The 16,230-nt window shown below is 40.4% G+C and overlaps 1 pseudogene; it reads right to left on the minus strand.

Moving 5' to 3' along the window:
• Window positions 1–232: 232 nt before the first annotated feature.
• On the minus strand, window positions 233–1,222 carry LOC140500358 (SKA complex subunit 1-like; annotated as a pseudogene).
• Window positions 1,223–16,230: the final 15,008 nt, after the last annotated feature.

Below are 16,230 nucleotides of genomic sequence, written 5' to 3' on the forward strand. Positions count from 1 at the left end.
AATCAGGTTGATGGGTCACTTTGATATTAAGAAGGTTGTAAAGATCAGGAAATGTTAGTTAATACTGTGGAGCAGTTGTTTATGTGTTACAAAAGCCTACTGCTGTATCTTTTTTTAAAAGTGCACTTTATTAAGTGCAGAACAAATTAAAGAAACTAATGAAAACACAGATTATGAAATAGGAATTATAAAACACAATACACGATACTGTCAGTGAACATGCCAAAACTTATCAGTTTGTAACATAATGGACAAGTCCTCCTCCGTGGACTTCTGACAGCCATCGGTAGTCCCTCAAAATTTTCAGTGTCATATGAAACTGCTTGTCAGCTTTCAAATTTGTGAACTCTTTTATATCAACTTCTACTACAAAACATTGGCTTTTGGCATCCTTGGTTTCATTTTCAATGAATCTGTGATACAGATTTCTGATGGAAGAATTCATAATCTTTTGGGGACATAGGATTCTATATCTGCTAGCCACTGCCTTGTTGATTTCTTGAATAAAATCACTAATTTGACAGTATATCAGATGAGATTTCATACACACAGGCTCATTGTCAAATTCATCAGATTTTAGTAGTAAAATTTCTCTAATGTGTTTTTGCTCTTTTGGTGGTGGTGGTGGTGGTGGTGTGTATGTGTGTGTGTGTGTGTGTGTGTGTGTGTGTGTGTGTTCAGATGCTGTAATTTTAACTTGCTTTTCAGGGTTAACATTTGTTTCCTTCATACAGCTCTGGACTACTTTGGACAAATGGGGAGGAATATTTTCCTTAAGTTTATGTGTTTTTTTGTAATTTCCTTCAAGGGATTCTTGTAACTCCCCAAGAGAATTCTTGACATATTTTCGATATTGACCTTCCAACTCCAACTTGTTTTAAAGGTCCTTTAGAAGAGTCATTTCATTTTGAATTTTCCAAAATACAGTCTTAAGGCTGGATCACGTTGTGGTTTTTTGTTTTTTTTTTTGCTTGTTTGTTTTTGGAGGGGGGAAGGCAAGACAATTGGGGTTAATTGACTTGCCCAAGGTCACACAACTAGGAAGTGTGTCAAGTGTCTGAGGCCAGGATTTGAACTCAGGTTCTCCTGATTCTAGGGCTGGTAATCTATTCCCTGTGCCACCTCGCTGCACCCCTATGTTTCTTAATTGAAGAATTTTCTTAATGTGGGAAATTTTTTCATTGATATGTGAGTACAAGTCTTCCAGCTCAGCATCAGCCATCCTTTACTTTTCCTTGAAGGAAAATGTTATCTAGATGTATACATATATACGTGTATGTTTCCCAGGACATGCTGCATTGTGAGGTCCTGGCACTGGAAACAGCTTGCAAGGGGGCCCTGGTGTGAGACCAATTCAAACTGTGAGCGCTCATCAGCACAGTGTGCAGGAGCCCTGTTTCTTTGTTATGACATTGTAGCCAGGTAGTGACTATAATAGTCAAGGGGTGGAATGTATTAGGAATATGTTGTAGCACGGACTGGAAACTCTCATGAGTCATTTCCTAACCTTGCTCCTTGCTCTGTGGCCATTAGCCTCATCCTCTTACCATCAAAACCTGGGAATCTGTCCCTGGAACCCTGAGTTCTGATCAACGGACTTTTGCCTTCTATTGCCTGGAATCCATATCACTTAGTCATTTCTAAATTATGTCATCTTGACACTGAACTTTGATGACTCTGGAAGAGAGAGTGAGGCTGATGACCTTGTGAAGCTCTGTCTCACTTAAATCCAGTTCACTGCAAGCCAAGACATCATCCTCATGGTGCCATTGGTTTTCTTTGAGAATGCAGGACCACCAACAATAACTTTATGCATGTATCCCTAAGTCCCCTTCCTAGTTCTCCTTTATATATTGTATTCCCCCATTATAATGCAAACTTCTTCATGGTAGAGACTGTCTTGATGGTACATTTTTGTATTCCCAGTGCTTACCATAGTGTCTGGTATGTTGTTGGACAGTCATGTCTGATTCTTCATGGCCCCTTTTGCAGTTTTTTTGGCAAAGATACTGCAGTGGTTTGCCATTTTCTTGTCCAGATCAGGAAATTGAGGCAAGCAGGGTTAAGTGACTTGCTCAGAATCACACAGGTCAGATTTGAACTCAGGAAGATAGGTCTTCTTTACTCTAGGTCAGGCACTCTATCCACTGTACCCCCTAGCTGCCCCTACATATCTGATATAAATGTGAGAACAATACTCCCGTATGGGAGATTTTAAATGAAGAGATACATATTTGTATTAAATTGCATACCTTCCAACTCTTCCTATATCCCTCCTCCCTCCCGCCATATTCCTATGAATCTCTAAATCTCATTAATGGGGCTATTTCCTCCATTGATAAATATCACCCAGCACTCATACCTGTCCATCCTGTGTAACACTTGGCCAGACCTCAAGTTCACCACAGGCAGTCTACCCAATGAACTAGGAGGCTTCCTCATTTTCTTCTCATAGTCCAAAGACACCAATCAATGGAGCGTGTGGTGCTGTCTCTAGATTCTCCCTCATTCTTGCTCGATGACCAGCTCATTTTCTTTTATAATCATACACTTCTTGGATGATTTCTTCCATACTACCTATTCTACTTCTCCAGCTTAATTCTTTTCTGTCATATGTTGCAGCCTATTTCCTCTCATTGCGTGCCTTCTGAGCCAATCGACAATAGTTGATAGTCTGGCCACTGAACTTTCCTCCTGGACAAGATAGGGAGATTCAGTCTCAAAGAATCCAAGAAAGAAAGAACTTTGTGATTTCCCATAAGGCAACCCAATTCATTCTTCTTCTCTGGTTTAATTCTGGGTCTAGTGTGTTTTTTACTCAATTTCAATATCTATCATATAGCTATGGCTTTAAAGAGGGATGGTAACAGGGAGGGAACAAATACTTAAGAACCGTCACCATGAGTCAGGGATACCATACTAGGTACTTTATAAATATTATGCAATTGGATCTTCACAGTCCCCGGAAAGTAGGTGCTATAATTATTCCCATTTTAGCTGAGGAAACTGAAGCAGGCAGAAGCTTGGTCATCCAGCTAGAAGTGTCTGAGGCTGAATTTGAACTCAGGTTTTCCTGATTCTGGGTCTAGCACTCTCTCTACTGTGCCCACTTGAAGTGATAGAGAAAAAGAGAAATTTTAATGACTTAAAATTACACTAAGATTTTTGGGACACTCTGTATATGTGTATATATATATGTATACATTTACATATATATATATACGATATACATATGTATGTATGTGTGCATATATAATATATTTATAACAATCTCCTTATTCACCAATGAGCAGGAAGAGGCATTCAGTGGATCTTCAAAAGGGATGATTTTATCTTCTAGCTTTCTTCCTTCAACTCTCTAGGTAGATCCATGTAACTGTAATTCTGGGACTTCCCATGAGGGTTTGGGGAGGGGTGGTCTCCATTCTGGCTACTGCTCCCATGTGGCAGTGAGAAAAAGATGCTCAACTAGGTGAACTGTCTGTTTCTTGGGGCTTCTGGCTGCCTTTTCCTTCTCTGATCATAGGTGACCAAATAGGTGATTCTAAATGAGAAATGCCCGGTCTTAGAGGTAATCTTGTACATTTAAGAGTTCGGAGTTCCTGGATTTTAAGTTGAGGTTGACTTCACTACAGGAACTACTTCTTATTTCAAGACAATCGCTGATGGCCAAGCCTGATTTGACTTAGAAGAAGACATGTACCTATGAGGATTTTTTTGGACTGTGCAGAGCTAAGGTAAAATATGAAATGCCTACTCAGCAGTCCCACAAACTATGTCTTAATATTTTAGGTAACAACCTACCAGGAGAGTAGGGACAGCTAGGTGATAGAGTGCTGAGCCCGAAGTCAGGAAGACTTCTCTTCCCAAGTCCAAATCTGGCCTCAGATATTTACTAGCTGTGTGACCCTGGGCATGTCACTTAACCCTGATTGCTTCAGTTTCTTCATCTGTAAAATGAACTTGAGAACTAAAGGGCAAACCACTCCAGTATTTTTGTCAAGAAAACCCTAAATGGGGTCACAAAGAGCTGGACATGATTGAGATGACTGAACAAAATCCAGGAGAATATAACAGTAGTTATGCTCTTGTGCTACTTTTCAAATTACTTTTCTATTAATGTATGACTGTAGATCTCAAGTGTGTAGTAAGGTTCTCTTTCTGGTTGTGATTAATCATATGGAGACTTTAGAGTGGGGAGGCTGCTTCTAGCCATTAGGGGACTCCTTACTGTCTCAAGTGCAAACCCTCCAAAGTGAACCAGATGTGTCCAGAATCAGGACTTCCAGCTCTTCTCCTCCTCTCTTTCCCCCTGCTCCCCCACCCCATTTCCAATCTACCAAGTAGTGGCTGTGAGCTAAGAAAGAGTGAAAACTTGCTGGGTTGTGCCTGGCCGTAAAGGGTCCTTCATATCTGCTCCATTGCAGGTTGGCAGGTAGGTTGGGATGGGAATTGATAGTAAGGATTCTCTGGGATCTGAAAGAACATCAACTTTCCCTAAAAATGAATCAGAGAAATGGTCCAGAGACCTACATCTAAAGGAGATGCTTCTCCCTAAAGCTTATTTTTCTATTTTTGAACCATAGGTTATAGACTCTCTGAGACAGAGAATTAGAACACTAATAGCTAGCATTTGTAGAGCATTTTAAGATTTGCAAAGCACTTTACTTGTATCATCTTGTTTTACCCTTAAAATAAACTTGAGAACTGGGTTCTGTAGTTATCATCCCCATTTTCTGATAAAGAAACTGAATCAGGTAGAGGTTAAGTGATTGTGTGACAGGGACATACAATGCATAGGCATCTGAAGTCAGATTTAAACTCAGGTCTTCTTGACTTGAGATCTAACTCTCTATTCCCTGTGCCACCCAGCCACCACCTAAAAGCATCCATTCACTCTCAGCAAGGTTCAGAAACTACGTTTCTGTGAGTTCCTTGTGAGATCCTTCACTGCAGTGCCTGCAATATGACTAATCATTATAACAGGTGATGTCCAAAGTAGCATCTAGTAGTGTTAAAAATAAGTGTGTGGACAAAGTCACATTATACCTATGCATGTCATGGACCCTGTGGCAGACTAGGTTGCCAATCCCTGATCTCACCTTCTGGGATATATAGACTCATTGGACAATAGAACCACAATTAACACAAGGTCTTGCATACAGTAGGTACTTAATAGATGTTTGTCAAAGATGGGATAAAACCAAAGAAACATATAATCATAAAATCATAGTTTTTGAGTTGCAAGGGACTTCAGAGGCATTAGGATTGTAGATTGAGAACTGAAAGAACCTTAGAGGTAACCTAGTCCCACCCACTCATTTTATAGATGAGGAAACCTAGAAAGATCCAGTAATTTGACCAAGGTCCCAATCCTTGTAAGTGGGGGAGTTTGGGTCCAAATCTAAATTCCAGAGGTAGCTGCCTTTACATGGAACCATGTTATCTCCTGAAACATTTTCCTAGGAGTAATGTACATGAACTTTGGTGATGTATACATACACACACACATGTGTGTGTGTTTGTATGTAGTCCAAACTCCTATCTAGTGTAGGGCTCACTTTGATAGTCCCCCTAATTGAAGTCAGGGGTGAATGGGTGGGGTCATCCAACCAAATGAAGAAATCCAGCCAAAGGAACCCATTACTCGCAAGATAACACTTTCCACTGTGAGATAACTTTGAGTACTAGACATTTCTTCAAAAGATTACAAGATTGTTCATTTAGATTTGGAAGGTAATCTAGAAATTGATTTGGAAGGTAATTTAGACATCATCCAACTCAACTCCCTTATTTTAGAAATGAGGAACAAAGGCCCAGAGAAGCTGAATGATTTATCCAGGTCTCATAGTAACTGAAAGAATTGGGATTCAATTATGGGTTCTTTGATGATAAGCTCCTTATTCTTTTCTTGATACCAAACTGATCCTATAACTCCCTATTGTCCCTACTTCCACTCCAACCCTGACCCCCAAACAGGTTGCATTATATGACTTTCAATATTTCTAATAGTGCTCAGATTCTCTGATGCCACACATAGTATCAAGAAGCAGCTGGTATTGTTCCACGCCTGCTCTGGCAATGAAAGTATTGTATGAGGCAGTCAGATGTCACAGCAGACGAGCCTTTGTCATGGAGTCAAGAAGATCCAAGTTCAAATTTGGCCTCAGATGCTGACTTTACTATGTGACCCTGGGCAAGCTACTTCTACCTGCCTCGTTTCCTCAACTGTAAAATTGGGGTCATAATAGTTTCTACCTCCCAGGGTAATTGTGAGCGTCAAATGAGATGATTTTTGTAAAGCACTTTACAAACATTTGAGCACTATATAAATGCTAGCTATTGGTTGCTATTGACTGGCTATTTGGGTCAGGAAAGAACTCTTGAGCTAGTGAAAAATAATTTTCCTGGATCGTAATGATGTCTGACATGTATAGTAAGTGACCAATTTGTGTTGAATATGTCCAGAGGAAAGTACAACCAGTTTGTGCTGCATACTTGGAGAGTATAGACTTATTAACAGTTATTAAACTGTTGGAGCTAAGTGAGCACTGATTTTTTTTTGCCCTTATAAAAAGCACTAAAAACACAGGTCACATTTTAGGGGTGACTGACCATGGAAATGTTCTTCCTTTCAACCTCAATGCTTAGCAAAATGCCTAGCATAGAAAAAACACTTAATAAATGTTTGTCAGTTGACTGACTGAATGATCACCCTTAAGAAAACCCTCAGCCTGAACATTTTACAACAGTGCACTAAATATGCTAGTGACCTTGATGTGTGAGGGGTCATCAGTATATGGCAATTTTAGGGCAAGCCTCTAATGCCACCAGGAATGATGCAACAAGTTTTGTTCTGGACTTGAGGATGATTGAGAAAGAACCATATTTGCCCATTGTCTTGTGCTTTGGAGTTAAAGAAGGTGAAGAAAAATGACTCATAAACCAAGATGTAACTAGTTTAAAAATCTGAAGGAGGATCATTGCTTAAACGGGACCCAGCCCAGAAAAGTTAATAAAAACAAACAACTCTGAAGGATCTGAGTCCATTGTCAACATTTCCGTACTGGTGACACAGTTCTGCTAAGAGCATGCAGGAAACATACAGATTAGCAGACTGAGAGAAAGTTATGTCCTATCAATTTATAGAGAGATTGGGCAATTTGTCAGTAGCCCCAGAGAATGGTTAGCATCCTACAAAGGCAATGCTCTCAAATCATTTATAACATTGTGATCTTTGCACAAATTGTTTCCCTAGTTATGCTCACTTCACCCAGTATCTTCTCAGTTTTCTTTGAAAATGCCCCTTTTATCATTTCTTATGGAATGATAATATCTCATTGTACTTGTATGCTACATTTTTTAGTCACTCTCCAAAAGAAGGACACTGTCTTAATTTCCATTTTTTTAACCACCAGAAGAAGAATTTTTATAAATACTGTTGTGTTTTTGGGCCCCTTCAACATTTGTCATTTTTCTGTTTTGCTACCTTTGCCAGTCTCATAGGTATGGGGTAGAGCATAAAAGTTGCTTTAATTTGCATTTCTCTAATTATTTGTCATTTAAACATGTTTCCATATTATTAGGGATAGCTTAGATGTCTGCTCTCGAGAACTGCCTGTTCATATTCTTGACCATTTGTCTTTTGGGAAATGGCTCTTACTCTTATAAATTGCAATCAGTTCCTTATGTTTCCTGGAAACAAAACTTTTATCAGAGAAACTTGCCACAAAGATTTTTTTCTCAGTTAACTATTTCCCTTATACTTTTTACTACATTCGTTTTTGTGCAAAAACCTTAAAGTTTATGTTTTCCCCTGTGTCCTATTCCCTTATACTTTTCCATCTCTTTGCTCCCCATCCCTCAGGTTCTACTTTGTACCTTGAAAATTGCCAGTGAAGACAAATGATGGAAATATTTAACGTTTGAGAGGTTGTGGAAAGATAGGCACATTAGTACATTGTTGGTGGACCTGTGAATCAATACAACCATTTCAGAAAACAATTTGGAATTATGCAAATAAAATGACTAAGGTGTTCATAATCTTTGACTCAGAGATTTTATAACTATGCTTATGCCCCAAGGAGGTCACTGATAAGAATAAAATTTCCATATATGTATATATGTGTGCATATATATACATACAAATAACATTGTTTATAAATAATATATATAAATATAAATAACCTTTATTTATAAATTATATATATGTATATGCATACATATATACATATATATATATATATATATAAAACATTTACAGCAGCATTTTTTTTGTGGTAGCAAAGAACTGGAAATAAAATGGATGCCCATCAAATGAGGAATGGTTAAACAAATCGCAATATATGAATGTAATGGAATATTGCTGTGTAATAAAGTGACAGATATGAATATAGCAAAGTATGGGAAGATTTACACAATGTGATACAGAACCAAGAAAAAATTATGCACAATGATTGCAACAATGCAAATAGGAAGAAGAACTACTGAGCAATGACAAGGGAATATTGTGAAGTTATAAAGAGAAAGCTGACCCCAAAGAAAAGAAATAGGAAGATACACTTACCCCACTCCTTTGTAAGGTCCATGAATGTGGTACATTGTATATATGTTCAGTTTTTTTTCTATGCACTGACAACTTTTGCTGATTTTTTTCTCTTTTTTTCTTTGAAAAATATTTTTTGTTGTATGAGATAGCTCTTTAGGAGGGGAATGATCGGGGTATTTCGAGAAATTTTGATATTGTAAAAAACAAAAGGTATAAAAATTTTATTTAGAAAAGGTGTCATTGCCTTTGCAAACTAAAACCCTGCAACTTAAAAGATCACCTGTGGCACCTAGCCAAACCATGGATTGGAGATGGTGAATATTGCTGACGCCCATAGGAGAGAGCCCAGGGTATCTAGTGACTTGATCTGTGCAGTAGAGATATCATTCCCTCTGAGGAATCCAGTGGTTCAGCAGTAGCTCAGACGCTCAGTAATGAGCATAGATTAGTCCAGCATCTCAGTGAAGGGTAACCTGCCTGAGCCAGCCCAGCAGCGAAACAACCTGCTTGGTTTAGTCCAGAAACAGAACTGATCCATCCAGCTAAGACACTTTGCCCTAAGAGGAATAAGCCCAGCCTCACATCAGAGCATCTCATCCATCACCAATGCTGATGCTCTGCCCTGCAGTAAACTTCATGAAGATTCTCTGGAGAATAAGGGACATAGAGACCGTGCTTTTCTAGAGTTATGAGTTTACCTTGGCCATTTGTAAACCCTGCATCTGAATCTCACTATTATTTTATGATAGTCCATGCCCACTCTGCCCCCCTCAACTATGGATATATTCATGTAAGAGTGCTCTCCAAATTTTTTTTTAAGATTAAATTTATTTATTTAACTTTTAACATTCATTTTCACAAAATTTTGGGTTACAAATTTTCTCCCCTTTTATCCCTCCCCCAAACACCAAGCACTCTAATTGCCCCTATGACCAATCTGCTCTCTCTTCTATCATCCCTCTCTGCCCTTGTCTCCATTGTCTCTTTTGTCCTGTAGGGCCAGATAGCTTTCTATACCCCTTTACCTGTATTTCTTATTTCCTAGTGGCAAGAACATTATTCGACAGTTGATCGGAACACTTTGAGTTCCAACTTCTTTATCTCCCTCCCTCTCCACCCCTTCCCTTTGGAAGGCAAGCAATTCAATATAGGCCAAATCTGTGTAGTTTTGCAAATGACTTCCATAATAGTTGTGTTGTATAGGACTAACTATATTTCCCTCCATCCTATCCTGTCCCCCATTACTTCTATTCTCTTTTGATCCTATCCCTCCCCATGAGTGTCGACCTCGAATTGCACTCTCCTCCCCATGCCCTCCCTTCTATCATCCCCCCCACCCTGCTTATCCCCTTATCCCCCACTTTCCTGTATTGTAAGATAGGTTTTCATACCAAAATGAGTGTGCATTTTATTCTTTCCTTTAGTGGAATGTGATGAGAGTAGACTTCATGTTTTTCTCTCACCTCCCCTCTTTATCCCTCCACTAATGAGTCTTTTGCTTGCCTCTTTTATGAGAGATAATTTGTCCCATTCCATTTCTCCCTTTCTCCTCCCAATATCTTTCTCTCTCACTGCTTGATTTCATTTTTTTAAAGATATGAGCCCATCCTCTTCAATTCACTCTGTGCACTCTGTCTCTATGTGTGTGTGCGTGTGTGCATGTGTGTGTGTGTAATCCCACCCAGTACCCAGATACTGAAATGTTTCAAGAGTTACAAATATTGTCTTCCCATGTAGGAGTGTAAACAGTTCAACGTTAGTAAGTCCCTTATGACTTCTCTTTGCTGTTCACTTTTTCATGGTTCTCTTCATTCTTGTGTTTGAAAGTCAAATTTTCTTTTCAGCTCTGGTCTTTTCATCAAGATTGCTTGAAAATCCTTTATTTCACTGAAAGACCAATTTTTCCCCTGAAGTATTATACTCAGTTTTGCTGGGTAGGTGATTCTTGGTTTTAGTCCTAGTTCCTTTGACTTCTGGAATATCCTATTCCATGCCCTTCGATCCCTTAACGTAGAGGCTGCTAGATCTTGTGTTATCCTGATTGTATTTCCACAATACTTGAATTGTTTCTTTCTAGCTGCTTGCAATATTTTCTCCTTGACCTGGGAACTCTGGAATTTGGCCACAATGTTCCTAGGAGTTTCTCTTTTTGGATCTCTTTCAGGCGGTGTTCTGTGGATTCCTTGAATATTTATTTTGCCCTCTGGTTCTAGAATCTCAGGGCAGTTTTCCTTGATAATTTCATGAAAGATGATGTCTAGGCTCTTCTTTTGATCATGGCTTTCAGGTAGTCCCATAATTTTTAAATTGTCTCTCCTGGATCTATTTTCCAGGTCAGTTGTTTTTCCCATGAGATATTTCACATTATCTTCCATTTTTCCATTCTTCTGGCTTTGTTCTGTGATTTCTTGCTTTCTCATAAAGTCCTTAGCCTCCATCTGTGCCATTCTAATTTTGAAAGAACTATTTTCTTCAGTGAGCTTTTGAATCTCCTTTTCCATTTGGCTAATTCTGCTTTTGAAAGCATTCTCCTCATTGGCTTTTTGAACCTCTTTTGCCAATTGAGTTAGGCTAGTTTTCAAGGTGTTATTTTCTTCAACATTTTTTTGGGTCTCCTTTAGCAGGGAGCTGATCTGCTGTTCATGCTTTGACTTCATGTCTCTCATTTCTCTTCCCAGCTTTTCCTCCACCTCTCTAACTTGGTTTTCAAAATTCTTTTTGAGCTCTTCCATGGCCTGAGCCCATTGGGTGGGCTGGGACACAGAAGCCTTGATTTCTGTGTCTTTGCCTGATGGTAAGCATTGTTCTTCCTCATCAGAAAGGAAGGGAGGAAATGCCTGTTCACCAAGAAAGTAACCTTCTATAGTCTTATTTCTTTTCCCTTTTCTGGGCATTTTCTCAGCCAGTGACTTGACCTCTGAATATTCTCCTCACACCCACCTCGCCTCCTGATCCTCCCAGCCAGCGTTTGGGGTCTGAGATTCAAATGCTGCTTCCCAGCCTCAGGGCTTTTGGTGGGGGCAGGGCTGCTATTCAGTGTGAGATTAAGTTCAGGTGGTCAGGTGGGGGCAGGGCCGCCTCTCAGGCTCAGTTCCCTCAGGGGGTTTATGCACAGACCTTCTACAATGGATCCAGGCTCCTGCCCCCTTGGGGAGCCCCGGTCTGCAGCCGCCTCCCAGCCTCTACCTCCCAGGGCGGGGCCCGAGTTATGGGGGCATCCCACTCCCCTCTCGACCTGCCAAAGAGACTCTCTCACCAACCCCGACACCTGTGGGTGGAGGGACTTGTGCGGCTGCTGGAGATCCCATCCCTGAAGCCCGCTCGGATCTTTTCCTCTTGGTGCTGCGGCCGCGGCAGGGCTGCACTCAGCTCCCAGTCCCGGCGCCCAGTCCGCAGCGCGAAGGACCCCCCATGAGAGGTTTGCAGGTCTCTCAGGAACAGAAATCTCCCTCGCTTCAATGTTCTGTGGCCTCTGGGTGCAGAATTCGCAGTGAGTTACTTCTTTGTAGTTGTTCTATGGGTTGTGGGTTCGGAGCTATGTGTATGTGTGTCTTTCTACTCCGCCATCTTGGCTCCGCCCCCTCTGTCCTCCAAATTTTTAAGGGAGAAATGCCTTTTAACTACTGGTCTTGCTATACTAGTCTATAAATTGGTTTTCTAAAAGCTAATAGAGTTTACTGGTTAATTTTGAAGGGGAATACACATTAGAAGAAGTTCATGAGGTACAGTTTTAGGAGGAGAGGTATCCACAGGGTCACCTCTATAACCCAAAATTGTGGTCAGTTCTCTGAAGCCCCAACCTGCCACTGTGTGTATGAGTTAGAGGGGTAAGTCTGGGGTGGGGGTACTCCATAAGAGTTTTAAGATTCTATGGTTGTACCCACATGTACAAAAATATATGTAGCAGCTCTTTTTGTTGTGTCCAAGAACTGGAAATTGAGGGGATATTCATCAGTTGGGGAATGGCAAAACAAGTTGTGGTATGGTGAATGTATTATGTGTATTATATGTATTATATAAATGTAACGGAATACTATTGTGCTATAAGAAATGATGAACAGGTGGATTTCAGAAAAACCAGGAAAGACTTACATGAACCGATGCTGAGTGAAATGAAGAGAACCAGGAGAACATTGTACACAGTAACAGCCACAGGCTTTGATGACTGATTTTGATAGACTTAACCCTTCTCAGCAATTCAGGGATCTAAAACAATTCCAAAGGACACATGATGGTAAATGCTATTCACATCCAGAGAAAGAGTTATGGCGTCTAAATACAGAGTGAAGCAGACTATTTTCTTTTTGTTTTTTTTCCTCATGGTTCCTTCCATGTGTTCTAATTCTTCTATTCAGCATGACTAAGGTGAAAGTATATTTAATAGGAATGTATGTATAGAGATTATATCAGATTGCAGACCATCTTGGGGAGGGGGATGGAAAGAGAGAGGGAGAAAATTTAAAACTTATGGAAGTGAATGTTGAAAACTAAAAATAAACTTAAAAAAAGATTCTATGGTTGTGTGATTCTACCCTTCTAAGTGTGTATATTGTTAAGATTCTGTGATTTTAATAATGTATGATTCTGTTTCTTTTATTTTATGCTTCTAACATCTGGTGTCCTGAATTGTGTCTAGGGCATAGGTTTTGGTTTCAGGGGTTACTTTGTGGCCTCAAAGGTCTATCTCTTTCACCCCTGATGGTGGGCTGGTGCTTTCCCTTTGTTAACGGGTCCCCTGAACTTGTCCTTTTGAGTTACATATTTTCCAGAAATATTGGACCTGGAATATGTAAGAGACCCTTGGGAGTCGAGACAGGTGCTAGTCAGTCTGCATCAGACTGAGAAACTTTCTGCAGTTGAGACCCTTGTAGATAAGCAGAGCATTCCATCTTCGTGGTCTGGTAGTTCCCAATGGAAAGGAACACTGTTTTTGCCATTCTGCTTATTCATGATTTCTCCTTCCCTTTGGGAGGGGATTGGTCCTTCCCACCCCCACTGTACCCCACCATGATTCCCCTTTTCCCTGTAACTTAAGCAACATGCCTTTCCCTGCATCACTGGGCTCCTCAATATAGAGAGTTCTCATAAGCATGTGCCTTTCTCTTGTAATAAATATAGTTACAACATGTGTCATGCACTTGTGATATTATTTTTGGTTAGCACCTTCTGAAAGCCAGTCCCAAAGTCCCTTGGGGGTACTCTCTCCTTGCTGGTAGACATGAATATCTGAGATCCAGAATTTTCTTTCTCTTTCCAACTCTAGTCTGTCCCTGACTTAGGCATGATCTTCACCAGTAAGGAAAGAATCCCATACCAATTGACTTTGGGACTGGGGTTACATTTCCAAATCACTCATATCACCAACTGTAGCAGTTGAATCAATTTTGACAACTTGCACAGGAATTACAGCTGGAAAAGGACTTGACAAGTCATTTGCCTGTACAGATAGGGTTAATCTCCCCAGTCTCCCTCCCATTATCATCACCAACACACCCACGCATACACTTCTCAACCAGTGGTCTTTAAGAGTAGCCAGAGGGACCAGTTGTAGAGGATATTGTAGAGGGGCTACCTTTTCAGGGATGGGTCACACAAGGTGGTTCTCTTGTCTATGTTAACTCATTTAACCACTCACCTTACAGATGAAACTCAATGACTCACTTGTCAGACAGGGGAGCTAGAATTCAAGACAAAGAAATCTATAAAAGCACGATGAGAAGGAGGGGAATGGGAATGGGGAATGCTGGGGAAGGGAAGCAGTAGCTGTCCCAGGAGTCATGGGCTGGTCCAGGTTGGAAGTGAGCATGACTGGCATGGGTGGCTTCCTGGAATGGAGGCTTAGGGAGGTAGCTTGGAGAAATGAAAGGAAGAGACTAAGGGTGTGGAGACAGCATGGTGAGTGTCAGAAGGCTGCTAGGAAAGAGGTAGAGACATTGTCTTGAGAGACACAGGTTGGGAAGTGAAGGAAATTGAGGGAAGGACTAAGAATGAGAGGCATAAACCATACCTAAAGCTGTCTTTAATACAGGAAAAGAGAGACTATACCCAAGATAGAGTAAGTCAACAAAAGAGAAAGGAGGAAACAGCCAAGGACTTTAGTTAGGAAGTCCAAGTTCAAATCTTGTTGTTCTGTTAGCTTGCTGTGTGACTTTAGGTAAATTATTTCTCCCTTTCAAGTCTCTTTACAATGAAAGGGGTGCTAGGTGGTGTAGTGGATAGAGGACTGGGCTTGCAGTCAGGGAGACTCATCTTTAAGAGTTCAAATCTGACTTCAGATACATAGTACCTGTGTGACTCTGGGCAAGTCACTTAACCCTGTTTTCTCAGTTTCCTCATCTGTAAAATGAGCTGAAGACAGAAATGGCAAACCACTCCAGTATCTCTGCCAAGAAAACTCCAAATGGAATCACAAAGAATCAGACATGACTGAACTATAACACAGTGAAAGGAGCTCGATTCCTAAGGTCCTTCCCAGCTTCATATGATCTCATGGTTGACAGCATCTGGGCATTGGCTGAGGACCTCTGGAGTAAGGAGAGTTTGCTGAGAGTTGTATAAGTAGAAATTGGTGTTGATGCGGATCATTATCTTCCACTTCACAGAGGTTTATACTTGCCAAAGCACTTTTCTATACAATTAAATTGAATTCAACAAACATATAGTAATGCCTCCTTACTAGCTGTGTGATCCGAGACAAGCCACTTAAGTCTAGGAGCCTTAGTTTATTGGTAAAATGGAAATCTAAGGAGGAAGACAGAGGGAGGACCTCCTAAACCCCTAGTGTCTGAGATGGTAGGATGTTTGTAGTTTAGTCATGTCCAACTCTCTGTGACCTCATTTGGGGTTTTCTTGACAAAGACACTGGAGTGGTTTGCCATTTCCTTCTCCAGCTCATTTGAAAACTGAGGCAAACAGGGTTTAGTGACTCAGCCAGGGTCACACAACTAGTAAATATCTGATGCCAGATCTGAACTCATGAAGATGAGTCTTCCTGACTCCAGACCTGTTGAGAGCAGAGTCTTGGGAGACCTCCACTCAAATTTGAAAGAATTTGCTTAGACATTCTCTTTTAGTCAATGGGAGGTTTTTATTTTACTTGAAAAAGCATCATGTGTCTCCTGAGCAAGAAAGCTAAAAGAGACTTTGATATTTGGAAGAGTTATGGTTATATAGAGATGTTCAGGATGCTGATGTAATTTTGGGGGTTTCTTATGGGGATTTAAGATTAGGGACAGAATACAGACCAACAGGATGAGGAAGATGGTTGTTTATAAAACAAGGAAAAATTGTCATGACGCAGGATGAGGAAGATGAATGACAGGATAGGGGAACACAGGATAAGAGAGACAAAACCTCCTTTTTTTGGTTGTGTGGTATTTCAAGATAAGGGGGAAAGGGCTTTAAGACACCCTCAAGTTACAGGATGGGCTAAAGAATGAATCTCAAGCCCCCTCAGGGGGCCTGGGAAAGTAACTCTTAATATTCCTTTTAACCCTTAGGGCACCATCTGTATCCACATCAGGGCAAGCACTCTATTCACTATACTAACTCCAAAGGTTGTTGTGAGTAAAACATCGTGTAAATCTTAAAGCACTATCAAAACATGACTTCCTCTTATTATTATGTCCAAGATCTTCTGCTGTTTTGAAAGAGATGTCTTCCCAATAGACATTAAAAAGTTG

Source organism: Notamacropus eugenii, chromosome 4 (genome assembly GCF_028372415.1).
Source record: "Notamacropus eugenii isolate mMacEug1 chromosome 4, mMacEug1.pri_v2, whole genome shotgun sequence".
In the NCBI taxonomy this organism is placed as follows: domain Eukaryota; kingdom Metazoa; phylum Chordata; class Mammalia; order Diprotodontia; family Macropodidae; genus Notamacropus; species Notamacropus eugenii.